We start from the raw sequence: 16,725 nt of genomic DNA, 5'->3' as shown, positions 1-16,725 counted from the left end.
CTGCAACAGTGAAAATACACGAACAGTATCATCATCGTTCGGTCAATCCTGACCAAAAGTAATTGTCTGAGATTCCGTTTTGAACAATAAAAACTCCAAAAAGCCATTTTCTTTTATTTTTCTTATCCAGTTCATTATCTTCACATTATTTCTATGATTTATTTTACACAATCAACTAATACAATGCATACACGTTATGCAAAGAAAATAGTTACATTTCTGGATACAAAAGTAATATTTCGAGCACAAGCACCCATCAAAACAAATCATCGTGTTTTTTTTTTTACTATATTCAAAATAACTATTTGGATAACAGTGTCTCTTTTGTCCGGCTATCCCTGTAGCCTATACAACCAACCCTGTGGTCACTCCACATATAACCATCCCTGTGGTTTTATGCGATACACGAAATCATCCCTGTGATTTTCATGACTGCGACTCAAGAAGACACTTACCCATATGGTAAAGTTATTAATCAGATTCTTCCAGTTCAGATATTTCAGAATCACTGATGTTAATGGGTGCTTGTCCCTCGGGCATTTTTCTTAGCCTATCATGAGCATACTTGTAGGTGCGCTTTGAATTTAGAGCCTTCAAAAGATAACGGTCACCTTCAAGTACCTCTATGATTTTAAAGGGTCCTTTAAACTTAGGGTCCAACTTTGTCTGATTGCGTTCTTCGTTCTCAATCAGGACAAAGTCGCCCACAGAGAACTTATTAAGTTTTGCCTTGGTTTTGTCAAATCTTTGTTTATTATACTGAGCCGATTTTTCTATCCCTTCTGCCGCGTTCTCCCTGATTTCCTCTAAGTCTACATCAACATCAATATCGCTAGCCATCAGTGACAAAGGCCTTGCTACCTTACCTATCATCAACTCCAGAGGAGAGAACTTTGTGACCCTATTAACAGTACAATTTATCGCCAGTTGAACATCTCCTAAAGAATCCTGCCATGATCTCTCAGTAGCCTCTATCGCGGTTAGCATAGACTTTATCACACCCATTACCCGTTCTACCTGCCCGTTAGCACGCGATGAGCCAGTCGCGATTAAATGCAACTCAATGTTCTTGCTATCACAAAACTCACGAAATTCCCTATTAGCAAAACATCTACCCTGGTCTGCAATTATACGCGCTGGAGCGCCAAAAAGTTCTACACTCTTAGTTACAGCCAGAATGCTACTCTTAGTGTCAATATTTTTGGTATGGTAGAGCAAAACAAACTTCGTAAAAGCGTCAATAAGGACAAATACATACTCCTTGCAATCGTTCTTTCCACTCAGCTTACCTGTGGCATCAATGTGTATTGTATGCCACGGGGTTGTTACTTTTGGTATTGGATGCAATTCGGCTTGGACTTTACCAGTATGTGATTTTGCCACTTTGCATGTCACACAATTGTCCACAAACTTTTTAACATATCGCGACATGCCCTCGAACCAATAATAATCATACACTTTCTCAAGTGTCTTTTCGTACCCAAGATGGACTATGGACTCGTGAATGTTGTTTATAACGGACCATTTTAAAGCATGTGGAACAATTGGGAGACATTTTGTCCTACCATTTCGCTGGATTTTTCGGTGTAATACTCCTGAACGAAGCACGTAGGTATTAGCGAGGTCTCTACTTATTGCTTCATTACTTAAATCTTCGACAATTTTAGCAATCTCTGTATCGCGTTGTTGTTCTGCCAAAAGCCAGTTTGAAGAGAGCTCGGTAATATCCACGCGCTTTTGTTCAATTCGCTTGACGGGGTGTTTCTGGCTGACGTCTGCTACTGGTAAAGGATTACGTGAAAGAAAATCTGCGTGAGACATAAGTCTGCCCTCCCTGTATTCTACATCAAAGTCAAATAGCTGGAGATAAGCCCACCATCTGTGGACCCTTGGGGTAAGATCTGCCTTATTGCGGGAGGCCTTCAAGGAGTTACAGTCAGTTACGACACGAAATTGAAGACCATGCAAATACTGACGGAAGTGTTTTATAGCGTTCACTACAGCAAGGGTCTCCAACTCGTAAGAATGATACCTGGCTTCTGCGGAGGTGGTACGTTTACTATAGTAAGCTACTACATGGCGCTTTTTGTTAATAACTTGGATTAAGACTGCACCATATCCGTCTGAACTCGCATCCGTGTGTAATTCAGTCGGATATTGAGGGTCAAATATCACAAGGACTGGATCGTTCGTCAAGATTGAAATAACCTCTTTGCGTATCTCCTCATGATCAGGTTTCCAAACAAAATTACCCTTCAGCGACGTTAATTTGTAAAGGGGTGCCATGAGGGTAGAGAATTTTGGCACAAATTGACGGAAGTAAGAAGAGAGACCTATAAATTGCCTTAATTGGGTCACGGATTCAGGAGGAGGCAGCGTAGTTAATGCTTCTATCTTACGTTTATTTGGCCTTATCTCACCGGACTCTACCTCGTAACCCAAAAATACTACCTTTGTTTTAAGAAATGAGCACTTTTTCAGGTTAAGAGAAAAGCCGGCCTTTGTTAATATGTCGAGAACAGTATTTAAACGTTCAAGTCCTTGCTCTTCATCTTTAGAGACAATTAAAATGTCGTCAACATACACAATGACGTAATCATGCGCCAGATCACCGAGAGCATTGATAATAGCCCTCTGAAAGACCGAAATTGCGTTTCTTAATCCGAACGGCATTGCTAAGTACTCATATGTGCCATCAGGTGTTATGAAGGCTGTGCGTTCGATTGAGTCGGGGCTGACTGGAATTAAATGAAAGCCACTAGCACAATCAAGTTTTGTAAAGAAATTAGCTCCGCGCAGTCGAGAAATTTGGTCCTGAATCAAGGGCAGCGGGTACCTATCTGGGACAGTATTATTGTTAAGCTCCCTATAATCTATAACCATCCTATCAGAGTTATCTGCCTTTTTGACCAGTAGTGCTGGGCTAGAAAAGGGAGAACGGCTGGGCCTAATAATGTTCGCTTGCAAAAGCTCATTAACCTTACCACGCATTGACCTACGTTCGTCCGCAGAAAGCCTATAGGGACGCCTCTGCACTGTACGATTAGGATCTTTGAGTCTTATTTCGAGTTCGCCGGTTGTCACGCGCGTAGTTGGCATTCCAGTCGTAAAATAGCCTGAATATCGTTCTAAAACCTGCAAAAGTTTTGGCTTGTCTTGCGAAGAAATGTCCGTGTCAATGTTATCAAAGTTAGGTAGGGTATTTACAACATCGCAACTATTCACGACATTAACTCTATCTAAGGAGAAATCAGTAGCCGTCATATACGCAGAAATGCCCTGCCCTAAAATATCACGACCAATCACAATATCATCGCGCATATGAAAGTCAGGCAAAACATGTAATAAGAGCTCTGCTGAGTAATCATTAATTTTTACAGTACACAAAATCTGTTCTGTTGATTTTATACAGCCTTTTTCAATCCCGGTAATCGAAACTACATTAGAAATCCGTTTGCCACAAAATTTAGGCGCTACACTTTCTTTAATTAACGAGCACTCAGCACCACAGTCGTAAAAAAAACAAAACGACTCACCACTATGTTCAAGTGTCCCTAATGGAGGTCGAACTTCACATATTTCGACACGACGCTCGGCAGGCACGTCGCTGCTGGTCCGGGGCCTGCTGGTACAACCGCTGGCAACATGTCCCTTGTTTCCACACTTGAAGCACACGATGGAGCTTGACTTGGGTGACGGTTGTTGTAGCGCTGGAGAAGCCGAAGCTGCTGTAGCCGCTGATGGTCGGAGTTGCTTAGCATCTTTTCCTTTCTGTCGACAATCTGATCGCTTGTGGCCAACCTTGCCACAATGAAAACATTTTAGAGAAGTCGAAGGAGTAAGCTTTAATCGTTTATAATCGGAAACAGCTTTGTTGTCACTATTATTTGCAATTTTACGTTTAAGAAACGAATAAGCTTGTAATTCTTTTTGAAGCTGTTGTCGTGACGTAATTTCTGTTGTAAATGCTAGCCGTTGTAAGCGCGAATCATATCGCGAAATATGCGCAAGAACTGTCGATACCGCAATCTGTTCTTTAGTTACATCTTTCCAGCGAGTCATTAAGGAGGAAATAAGGCGACTAGCGTAAGCCGACAACGATTCGTTTTCATTTGGATTGTCATTAGAAAAATTAATGAGGGTACCTGCATTTGTCTCTGTACAGACAAACCTTGCGATGAACAAATCCTTGAACTCTGGCCAAGTCATGCCAGGATACGATATGTGAGCCAGCCATGCCGATGCCGAACCCTTGAGCGCCTTGCTTATCACCACGATAAGCTGTCCTCCGCTTAGTGGGTTGTCAGCTAAACAAAGGTCAGCGGTCGCACACCATGATCTTGCATCCACTTCCGCCTTGTCAGGGTTGAATTCCGGCAGCACAAAGTGTTGACTATTTGACGAGCTCGATGCCGATATTGCTTTGATTAACTGTTGCATGTTTTCATTTTGCCGCTCAAATAGTTCACGCCACTGATTATCTTTATTACGCGTATCACTTCGCGATTGTATTAACTGTGCGTTTCTATTTGCAAAAAAAACGTCGCTGGGCAACACGGGGAGATCCCACATCTGATGACGGATCAGGAGGGTCGAGTTCTTCATCGGACATAATTATCAAAATTAAAACTCAAGAAAACACTGTTATTATTTTATTAATGAGGTATCTTTGAACAATTAATTTTAATGTTACGAGTAATCACAAATCAATAGGTAGGCTAGGTAGTTCTGACGAAACGCGGTACAGTTCCTAAGAGACTAGCGCACTGTTCCACTGCTGGAAGTAGAATGATCTCTCGCCATTCTCGTGCCCCCTCTCCTAGACTCCGTACAGCGCCACAGATGGCGCTTGCGTTCCGCAGCAACTTCCGACGAGTCATGAGTACGGACTCATGACCATTTGAGTCATTTCACCATCCGTAATCATGACTAGGATGCGACATATATATGTCGCAGTCAAAAGTGTGAACTGGTCAAAAGAACTTTTAACCGACAAAAACAGGCAAAACTGCTTTTGACTGAGCATGTTGGTCAAAAGTAGTTTTACCTGAAAATCATTGGTTAATAGTAATTGTGACTGTTACTATCAGTCAAAAGTACTCGCAGAAATAGGTAGGTAGAGTTTTTTTTTTTTGCTACGCCCTAAAAACGAAACTGTTCCCAGAGATAGGTAGGTTAGAGTTATTTTTTTTTTTGCTACGCCCTAAAAACGAAACTGCTGCCAGAAATAGGTATGATTTTCAGGTAAAACTACTTTTGACCAACATGCTCAGTCAAAAGCAGTTTTGCCTGTCTTTGTCGGTTAAAAGTTCTTTTGACCAGTTCACACTTTTGACTGCAACATATATAACTCATATTATAAGCCTTGTCATTATGGATTACATTGTATGTATATTAACGTATATTATATCATTTTTCCAAATAATTATTTTGTACGTACCTATGTTATATTTGGATGAAATATATTTTTTTGTTCATTGTTTTTTCTTATTTATACCCAACTTGACCCTACCTATAACTGGATTATTAAAATGCTGGTAATAAGACGTTTGAATACTTTAATACTCACAGAGCTACTAGTATTTTTGTTCGTTAAAGACAAACTGCCCGATTCGAACTTTAAGATACGTCAATTAATAGATCTGGAAACGATATGGATTAGATGATTTAGATGTGTCAGTGTCAAAAGTAACATTTTTGTTTGAAGAAACATCACATTTGACACAAATACACAAATACAAATGGTTTATTTGCAGTAATATGGTTACATAGTGGTCTTAAGTAGGTACAAATTTGTTCTACATATTACGCCTTTTCTGGCGTGCGAATATCAAATGAAAAACTTAAAATTAAAGGACTAAATCTATCATACACTGACATATCTATTCCATATCGTTTCTAGATCAATTAATTGACGTTTCCTAAAGTTCGAATCGGGCCGAAACGCTCACGAGACTCGACGCTTTACAATAGGATAGAGCAGCCTCAGAGTGCATCGCACGCTCAGAATTTTAAACAAGCATTACAATATGAAAACAGCAAGGTCATTTACGCTTATGCAAAGCGATCAAATGTATATAAAGTCCATTATTTGTGTCTTATAATTTATAAATTTTGGATCCTCCATTCTGTGAAACTACAATTGAATTTGTAGTGTCCATGATGAGTGAAAAATGCTGGCCAGTACTCACTGGGTTTTGTTTTTACTGTTCTATCTTTTTAGAGTCTGGCTACTGGAATATTACACAAATGTTTGGCGGGAAATTCATAAAATCTTGGGCTGGTCACACTTTGTGTAGTAGGAATTATAGTTTTGATACTAGAAAATATTATTGATTTTCTGTGCACACGTAAGGTACCTAAGGAAATATACGTTCACGTGCACTCAAAGTCAACGCACATAATTTCTACCAATATGTAAAGTACAGTCGACGACAAACACACATGTTTACGTTCCAATGTTTTGATTTTATTGATATTTTCCAGAACTTCTAGTTTATCCGTTTCTTTACACACTTGTCCTGTTTATGAGATTCTGGTATTAATAAATTCACGTACTTAATCAAAGTTATAGGCAAATGTTAGAACTAGTACTTTACTCAGATACTTTAGTATCAAAATATATAGAGCACCAACCTACTAAATTGTCTACGACTTGTAAGCATTGCAGTTTTTCGTTATACAACTCTTCACGTCGACTTCGCACATTGTCGTAATTGTTTACGAACTTAAATATTCTAAACATTCAGCTAAGTGAGCCTTCCTGGTCTCAAGCGTCCCTCCCTATTCGGTTTGGAGGTTTAGGAATTCGCAAAATTTCCAGTGTGGCTTCCCCAGCCTTTTTGGCGTCCACTCATAGCACGTCTGGTCTCATAGGAAATATCTTAAGGGCTTTGCCCACAAAATGTGAGATCGCGGGCTTTGAGGACGCCAAAAATGCTTTTAAAATTGCTTGCCCAGGCAAACAATTTCCAGACAACCCAAATTCACAAAGGAGTTGGGATAATGTTTACTGTGATTTAACTTACAATACTCTCCTTCTTGGATCCGGCCTCCCTTAGACTGGCGACTGGTTTGCGACTCGGGGTTTCGGTGTGTACGCCACACATATGCTCTTGTGGCACGGACGTGGACCGACTGGGACACCACGGATTATCTTGTCAAAAAAGTGCAGGCCGTTTTTCGAGACTCTTGCCACCATCAATGTGCCTGCTCTTCTTGAGCCGACTGGCATTATCAGAGATGATGGCAAGAGGCCCGATGGAGTTTCCTTAGTTCCTTGGAGGTTGGAACGGATGTTGGTGTGGGATGCTACCTGCGTAGACACACTGGCACCGTCCCACCTCCAACGGACTACTGTAAAAGCGGGCGGAGCGGCGGAAAGCGCCGAAATTCTAAAACGTAACAAATATAAGAGCCTCGGTAGAGAGTACCATTAAGTACCATTTGGAGTTGAAACTCTAGGTCCATGGGGTCCCAGCGCGCATAAGTTGTTCGCAGAAATCGCGAAGCGTCTGGTTGACGTAACTGGTGACCGAAGAGCTGGCGGCTACCTCGCACAACGTATCAGCATTGCGATACAGCGAGGAAATGCCGCCAGCATCCTTGGTACAATGCCTCAAGGGCCTATTTTAGATTTAAGCTAGCTATTAATTTAATTTAGTAGTACCACTGTATATATATTGTAAATAAGGCTTATGATTAACCGGGCAACTAAAATATTAAACAGGAACTTTCACTGGGCATATAATAATATAATTTGGCTGTGCATTCATATTTTAGCGCCAATAAATTTATATTAACCTCAAATTTAAGCATCATATTATTAAAAAACTGGCAGCAAAATCAAGCCACCCAAAAAAATTATAGGGAACTTGAATTGATAGGTTGGCGTCTAAAATAATAAGTTGGCAACTAATATTGTAAAGCGATCATAAAATTTGGTTGTTTATATATGTACATATCCAGAATACCTAAGATACTTATATACATAAGCTTTAAATACTCCATTTTTAAATAATTTAAACATAATTATGCATACCTTGTTTTTTTAAATTAACAAATTTCCTAATCCACAAAACACCACCAATTTATTTACCAATGATCAGTACCTATTATACTTACGAGTATAGTCGAAATTCGTAATCACGAAACACCTAATGATTGCCGTTATAAATATTTAATAACTAATTTCAATATGTAGTTATCACGGTGTTCTGCAAGAGTCAAAAGATAGGTGCGACGACGAGCGAAGCGAGGAGGAGCGTGTTAGGTTGTACCGTGTATTAGTGACCAAACAAAATATTTTGAAAGAACTTAATTTTTTTAATTAATAGATAGCCGTTTTCTTGTTAAAATGTGCTTCGTAAATGGTCTCCAATATAATAATTCAGTTGCCAAATAAATATTTGGTACCTGCCTAAAAATAAACAAAAGCTGTAACGGCATTAAAATGATGTCTCATATTGATATATTTTGAGGATCTCTTTTTGTTGCCAATCTATTAATTTTAGTACCCATTAAATTTTTTTTAAACTACTCAAATTCGATTAATTAGTTGACGGGTTAAATACGTGCCCTTAAATAATAGTTTGCGGACCACACTCGGTATAGTCATTATTAATTATTTAATATAAACCCCTTATAAACCGCAATCAATTTGAATGAATGACATACAGTGACAACAGACTTTTAGCTTTTTTTTAAATGGTGATACAACAACGAAATATCTGTCAACAATATTTAGCTAGCCAGACTCTACATAGGTATTTTTTACTATATATTATTTATACAAGAAAAACACCATACTTCCCACACATTTAGATAGAAGGCGATAATCAAACGCAAGACAAACGAATTGCAGTCCGTAGTACAACTGAAACCTTTGTAGCCAAGGAAAGTATTAGAATATAAGGTAGAAAATGTCAATCGCAGAAATAGATTATTTTATAACTTTACTAACTGTCGATATGTTCACATAGATATATACATTAATAAATACATTTAGCATGCTTACATATTTGGTAGCTTCTTAACGATAGTTATAGAAACGTTATTAACAAAGAAGTTTAATCATTAATCATAACTCGACCCTCTAAAATGTGAGTTGTGTGATGAGTTTCAGCTGCTGCAAAGTTTATTTTACTCTTTATAATCAACTTTAGGGTAAAAATGAGCCGAACAAATCTAATTTCATCGGTTATATCATGGGTTTATGTTAAAATATGCAAATGGATTAGAACAACGATGTAATTTACATACTTGAGAAAATGACTACACTTTCAACCTTTTTTGTTTTAACATTATTATTTATTTTTAAGTAGCCTACCTATTCAAATCGGCATCCTTAGATCGTGTAAAAATATAAGATTGAAAAACGAAAAACTGTAAAATGTACTGTAATGTGTAATATTCCGTGTCGGTCTTCTATTTGACTCACGTAAACATTGTTGGCCAATTTTGGCCCTGCATTGTAAAATGTACCTACTTACCTATTACATATTTTTAATTGCGATATTTTTGTTTCAATTCCAATAGATAACACGACCTCGATAAAAAACGATACAATTAAGACAAAAAACAAGTTCGTAGTAAACAATCATTCTTATACGAGTATTCAACAAGTATCGTTTGCAGATAGCATCGCCAAGGGCTGATATCGGTATTTCGTACTAAAAGCCCAGACTGTATCGGTTTGTTGTTGTTCAATATCCTCCTACAGTATTTATATAGAGTAGATAATTCATTATTTTGTATAGGTAATTAATTAATATATTTTAATGGGTATACATTTTTATAATATTTTTTTATAAGGTAGATACAAACATTAAAAAGAAAATAAACTAACTTATCTATAAAATAAAGTTAAATTAAAACTAAAAATAGTAAATAAAATAAAATACAATTAAAATACGTCTAAGAAAGGATAATAATTAATTTATAATTATTTCGTTGTGACACTTGTGACATAAAACATGTGCCTCACAAAAGCTGATTGAAGATTTTAGAATTCATAAGAATATAAGGAATATTTTAAAGTCTCTTAAAAAAATATTTTATTTTTAATCTTAGGTGTATAACCGAATATGTCACGTAAATTCTTAAAAGAAATATTTTTAATTTACCCTTTTTTAGTAAGTATCCTACTGAAAGTCAAAAAATCAGAGGCCTGTCTACCTACAGGCCTCTCATTTTTTTCTCCATTCACAAGCAAAACCAAAAAAGTCAATCACGCCTTATAAGGTTTGGGGAAATTGTGCTAGTATCTTGATAAATTAAAAACAAATTAATATACACGAAATCCTTCTTCAAGAACGTCATTCCCAGTCAAAACATTTAAATTTATACACTGGTGAGGTCTAAAGGATCCTGTAAATTTAACCACTCTATCTAATCTCCAATCGAACTGTCAAAGTTGGATAACGCAGCGGTGGAAGACAGGATTCATCAATCAAGGTGGATATTCGGCTTATCGGTATCTTGTGGGCATCACCGGTGGTCGACGACCGACAACCCTACCCTATTTGTTGCCGTACGCAGCTCCCTTGCTGTACGATAAACTTTGGAGTTCGGGTCAAAAAGTATTTGGTTGTTCCAAACATGTGGTTGTGTAGCGCTATGTGCATACTCGTATGTATGTAGAGTAATTCATTAAGGTAGGTACTAAATTGTCCTATTTTTATTTTCCGTCGTTTAAATGCATGGAAGTTTGATGTGTATGTATATGTCATTTGATACCGCATTAGCGGCGTAAATGGGTTAGTCAGAGATAAAATTACCTGGTTTTTTTTGAGACATGAATGTATATTGGATATGGTGGACGGTTTAATCAGCGCTTATTAGCACGAAGACAATTATTTTAATTTATTTCATACAAACATCATTTGCTGATAAATACAAAGTATAGACAATTCCTCGTCTGTAAATGCCAGGTTTACATTATTTTTTACCACAAAGTAATGACGTATAAACTAGTGCCTACGTCAATTCATGAGATTAGTAGTCAAGCGGACCCCAGGCTCCCATGAGCCGTGCCAAAAATGCCGGGATAACGCGAGGAAGGAGATTTTTGCAAAACCTGTAAAAAGTACTTAGATACATACCTACATATGTAAAGAACTTACCTAAGGTCGTAGTCATAGATAGGTCTTCCTCTTCAACTTAATTCTAATGAAACTAACATAGTTCATGTGTTCACTCGATTACCATAGAATATGAACATATGTTAAAGTCCCGTGATATTACCTATGTAGCTAAAAAATTCAGAGTACTAATGAAGGCTTACCTTTGTGCGCGCAAATTACGCTAGACTAAACTGTCAAGTGTCAACGTCGCGCCGCATGCGTGATGAGTTATGCTTTATTCGCGACGTCATCAAAATGGTTCCCTGTTTACTAAAAGGTTTTTGGTAACCTTACTTGCATCGATCTAAACTAAAATATAATTTAATTTAAATTTGGCTACGGGCACAAGACAAAGGTATTTTACGAGATAATTATTATACTTTTTCTATAATGGATTATGATCAAACCATAATTATTTGTATCGTATTAAGCCAGTTTTATTTTAAAAATCCAGTAAGAATTTTCAATTTTTTTTTGTTTCCCTCTATTCTGAACTGTATGTACTAACTAAGTACATACCTACTTAATATTATTTTTCCAACAATATTAATATACCCATCACAATTTGCATATAGACTTTCAAACTGAAATCGAAATATGATCCAGTTACCGAATAAGTCACTTACGTAAAATAAAATATAAATAAACTCAAGGCTCACTTAAATAAAAAATTGATACAGTAAGAATGCCTGCAGACGGTATTAGAGCAATGTCTCCGACTGTTCTTAATAGGATTTATTTTTTACAGGAACATGCGGGTTTTCCCATGCAGCTGAGAAAAATATTACCTACATAGGTAACTGATGCATGTGGTACAGGATTAAATTGCCATTCCAAAATATTAAAATTTGTTTCGTGTAAGTACACGATACGAACATTGAATTCGATGTGGAACTTTGTTCACGTACTTACATTAATAAAATAACAAACAGCAAGATTAATCCTTCTGTTATTATAACGAAACCTGATGATATTTATTTACTAGTATATTAATTAAGTAAATTAAATCTTAGAAACAAGAGTTTTTACGCATGATTTGTTAGGTAATACGAGATACGAGTACCTACCAAAAGTATATTATATACAGCAATATAATGTTTCCAGAAAACTCGTAAGTAAGTTGAAATTTCATGTTAAATTCCATAAAAGTAAATACAATGCAGTGCTCTAAATCAGAATCGAGTAATTTCTAAATATAAACGTTTTCAAGATTTCCCAGAGAAATGAGAAAATAATGCTTTGCATTTGAAACACGAGGGGGATCGTTTTTTATCTCCGACTGTGACTGGAAGAAATGTAAAGGTCCTTAAAATTCTTTACCCTTGTAAAGCTTGACGTTTGCTAAAGAAAATGTTTTCGGTTGAGTTTTCTGGAAAAATATCTTTTAGAAGGACATTGTGTTAAGAATCGTCTTAGAATCTTACATCCCACGGATGCGTCTTAGCGTAAGAAAGGATTTCTTGTTTGTAACGGAATTCTTATGTGCGGATATTACGCATTCAACTATTTACAGGATCGTAAGCCTGGATAATAAAAGTGACACTAATACCAACTAATACTGAGAGAAGGTTTTTTACCCAAGTGCGGCGAACCCAAACAAGAAGGGTTGTGTATTCTATCTATTAACATATTTTGTATTTATGTCCGGTCCGTAAAAAGGGGAGTACTTAACTCTAATACTATACTATTTGCATTCCTGTTTGCGTTATTTGACACATTATGACTGACGTTTATAGAGATGTAACTAACCCAAATCGATTGTCACAGCAACCGATTACGATTGGATGGCACCTAGACTGAAGTATCGAATTGTGACGTATAATGAATTTTTATTTGAGATTTAAATAAAGCTAGAATTATATGGTTTTCCCGCAAGGTTAATGCATTTAATACACCGACCGAGTAGGTCGCACCTATCGTCAAAATCGAAACGAACTGGGGATCTATTTTAAAGTGTATTTATGTTATTTCCCTGTCAAATTTGTTGTCTGTTAGGTGACGATAAAATATATCCATATTTACAGTTTAATTATCCACCTTTTCCTTATTTTTATTAAAAGAAAAATGAAAAAATTATATCGATTTACTTAGACGACTACCGATTCATAACGGTGGTGTCCGGCCAACCCTAAATTTAAAAAAAAAAGACGTAGAACGACGGACCTAAAATGTCTTGCACATCGAAATCACAAAGAAAGACGTGTCTTCCTTTGTGATTTCGATGTGCAAGACATTTTAGGTTGTATTGCTGTTGTGAGTGACATGTGTCAAATAACGCAAATAGGAATGCAAATAGGTAGTATAAATTAGGTATTAAATACCTGAACTGAGTGGGACCATAGACAGGTTTTAGATTTTTTTAAATTAATTTTTAAGTCTTTGATTAATTTGCAACACTCAACCAAGAAGTTTTTAAATTTTATTTTATTCTTTATTATGGCGACGGTTTCTGGTTACATCCATTCAGTATAGTTTTCTCCGTAATTGCCTCCAATTGATCCCGAATTACTCAAATTAAACTCTACCTTAATCCGCAAATAGAGCTCGATTTACTTTTACGTGGTTTAAGGCATTTTGTAATTTGCGGTCGGTGTGTACTGTGTAATCTGCTGTAATGAATTCAAGCCCAGTATTTTTTATGTATAATTTCTACAATATTTGTCCTAGCGTAGAATGTCTTTTCATAAATAATGCCGAGAAATAATTTATTCGTGTAATTTTAAAACCAAAGCTTATATTCAATGACATACACGTACAAGTACGTAATTTTTATTTACCTCGTATGTGCATAAAATTCTTCGTGTATTTTCTAGTTTATATTCTTTCTAATATGTGCGGATAAAAAAACTTTCTCGAACAAAATTGTAAAGGACGGACTAGATTCGCACTCAATGTGTTATGTTTTTCGTAAATCACACGTGACACTTGCTTAAAAGTCAGAAAAAAATCCGAGGGCACAAGGGTTTTTGGAGGCCTGAGAAAGATAACAAATGACTCAACATATCTGCCATTTGAATTGCAAACGATGAACCAAGCATCCTGTAAGTTCGGTTAGAAGTTAGACAGTGCAATTAATGTACTCATTATCCAAAAAGTCAACGCATGAATGAAAATCTGACCAGTGGGCCAGATTATCTGGCCACTTCTCAAAACCATTTTCCAAAGTCAACGGGTTTACCGCCAAATTTTTTCAGCCATATATCATCCCTATCCGGGTGAAAAGGGTGACAGAAGTGAATAGACAAATTGGACTGTTACCCGTGACATAAAACAATAAAGTGGTAGTCCCCGGAGCGTTCCTTTCGGCGCGTTCGCCTGACTCATAAACTTGAATAGGTAATAAATCGGAAGCTCGGGCAGGTGGGTCGGATTAGGAGCCTTGTGACGGATTGTGTCGACGCTCTGTTGACGTGCAGTGGATAAGTTGACAGACTAGGCTGGTTTATAGTATTTGTTGTGTGGATTTTTGAATTGGACGTTCTTAACTTTTATCCTTATCCCATGTCTGATAAGATAATAATTATGATAGATTCGTTACTAAAAGTTATTGATTTAATGTTTATCTTTTAAGCGCTACGGCACAAAACTAGATAAATACTTACTTAAAAAGATTTCAACCGTCTAGCTATCGCGGTTCATGAGATACAGCCTGGTGACAGACAGACGGACAGTGGAGTCTTAGTAATGGGGTCCCGATTTTACCCTTTGGGTAAGTCCCGTTTTTACCCTTTGGGTACGGAACCCTAAAAATAATATCTTATACAAATGCACCAACAAAATTACGAATAGGTATGAAAAGAAAATTTAAAAATTAAACCATACCATAAGATAAACCAAACCAGCAATCGCTAATAAAAAAAAATAGAAAGAAAATTAAAAGCAAAAATTGTTTGGCTGCCGCGTACAGGAAATTGATATTAAAAATAGCAAACAGGAGCCCAAATATTTTTATTATCTTTTGCATGGCCCAAATCTGTGATATGCAGTGAATGGGAGTGAATCAGCAACTTAGTTTGTGCGTAAATAGGAAACAAATTGCTAGTTTCCGCGCGCTCAAAAAGCAATCAAGTTGCCAAGCTGCACTTGTTTGTTAAATGCGAATAGTCAGTTCGACCACCTTTGCAACAACTTTACGCCTAGTTTTATATTACAGCATAAAACGAAAAAAAAAAGTTGTATAGTTTTTAAATTATATTTAGCATCTGTTAAAACAGAAAATAATACTCTTTATTGTAGTTTCTTTAATGATTAGCTACAAGTGGCTTTAAGTCTTTTAAGTCTACAGGATGACTGATGCGGTTGGTAAGAAGTAACTAGGGTCAGCTATGAATTGGTTAAAGGTTTGGCTACATGAAGCTGATTTTTATTACGTTACATAAGTAAAAATGTAACATATGAACTAGTTTTAGTCCCAAAACTCAAGTTAACATCTACTAAACAACCGCCGCGCAAATTTTGTACCAATTGTCTGAGATAGGTAGTAAACCAATAGTTTCTTTAATGTTACCAAACAAGTGCTTTCGAGCTGTTTTCATGATCCTCTTATACAAGTTAAATATCTCTCGTAGAATACTTACGACGTAATTCATCATAAACAAAATGCACGAAGCGTAGATAGCAGACGCTCCTCAAAAACTATGGATGACGGGGTTTCAATTCAGATGCATTGAACTTGATGTAAATTTTGATTGCCTATCAGCTACCGTCCAAACCACTGCGTCGCTCTAAAGTTTTCCAAGTTAGCTGTCTATGGTGAATACGGGTCCTGCATATGACACTGTCTTTTAACAGAGGATCTACATCTGATGTAGTGAGAACAACGTCGTATCTCAGTTTATATTCGTGTTGCAGATAGTTTTAGAGTATCTATTGAGACAGGTTGTAACGGAATGCTATTCAGGTCAACTAGAAAATTATTATTCGAATATACCTATTACTTGTCATTGTTTTGTATGCGTGCCTATTTAAATTGAGTTTTTACAATATACCTACCCTGGTGTTGGATGTAGCAAATAAGGAGAAACACTAATAATATTGGCTGCAAATAAATCCAATAAATTTGTTACCTTAGCCACAGTCATATTTATTTGCGGCGTTTGCGGTAAAAACCATAGGAATATAGAGTGGCGACGACCATATCCTTTTCCCGGAGTTTTAAAAAGAATATGTGAGATTTCGAGTGACCCTGAGGCTGGCTTATTCCTAGGCCAAAGAATAAACATCACCATTCAGCGTGGGGATGTATAGCCAGCGTCATGGGCACCCTTCCGAGGGTCACAGACCTGGGAGACTTTTCATAAGAGAAATAGGCTGTATGAACTATATGCATAAAGGGTATCAAATAGTGACCCCAATTTCAATGAATATGTTAAATCATATAGTAAATTATTTAAAAATATATGTCACATGGCTAAATTTTTATGCTAATAAAATTTTTTGCACGTAAAGTAAAAGACTCAAACAACAAAGTCAAAACTGTGTGGGGAATTATTAGTAGTGAGACTGCTAAAGCGAAATCACGTGATCCTAATTTTGCTCTGAAAGTAGGTGATAAATTTATTAAATCAGATGTAGATGTCGCAAATGAATTTGAACGTTTCTT

Source organism: Cydia splendana, chromosome 8 (assembly GCF_910591565.1).
Source record: "Cydia splendana chromosome 8, ilCydSple1.2, whole genome shotgun sequence".
NCBI classification, from domain to species: Eukaryota; Metazoa; Arthropoda; class Insecta; order Lepidoptera; family Tortricidae; genus Cydia; species Cydia splendana.
The sequence above is the reverse complement of the archived record's forward strand: the minus strand, read 5'-3'. Positions refer to the sequence as shown.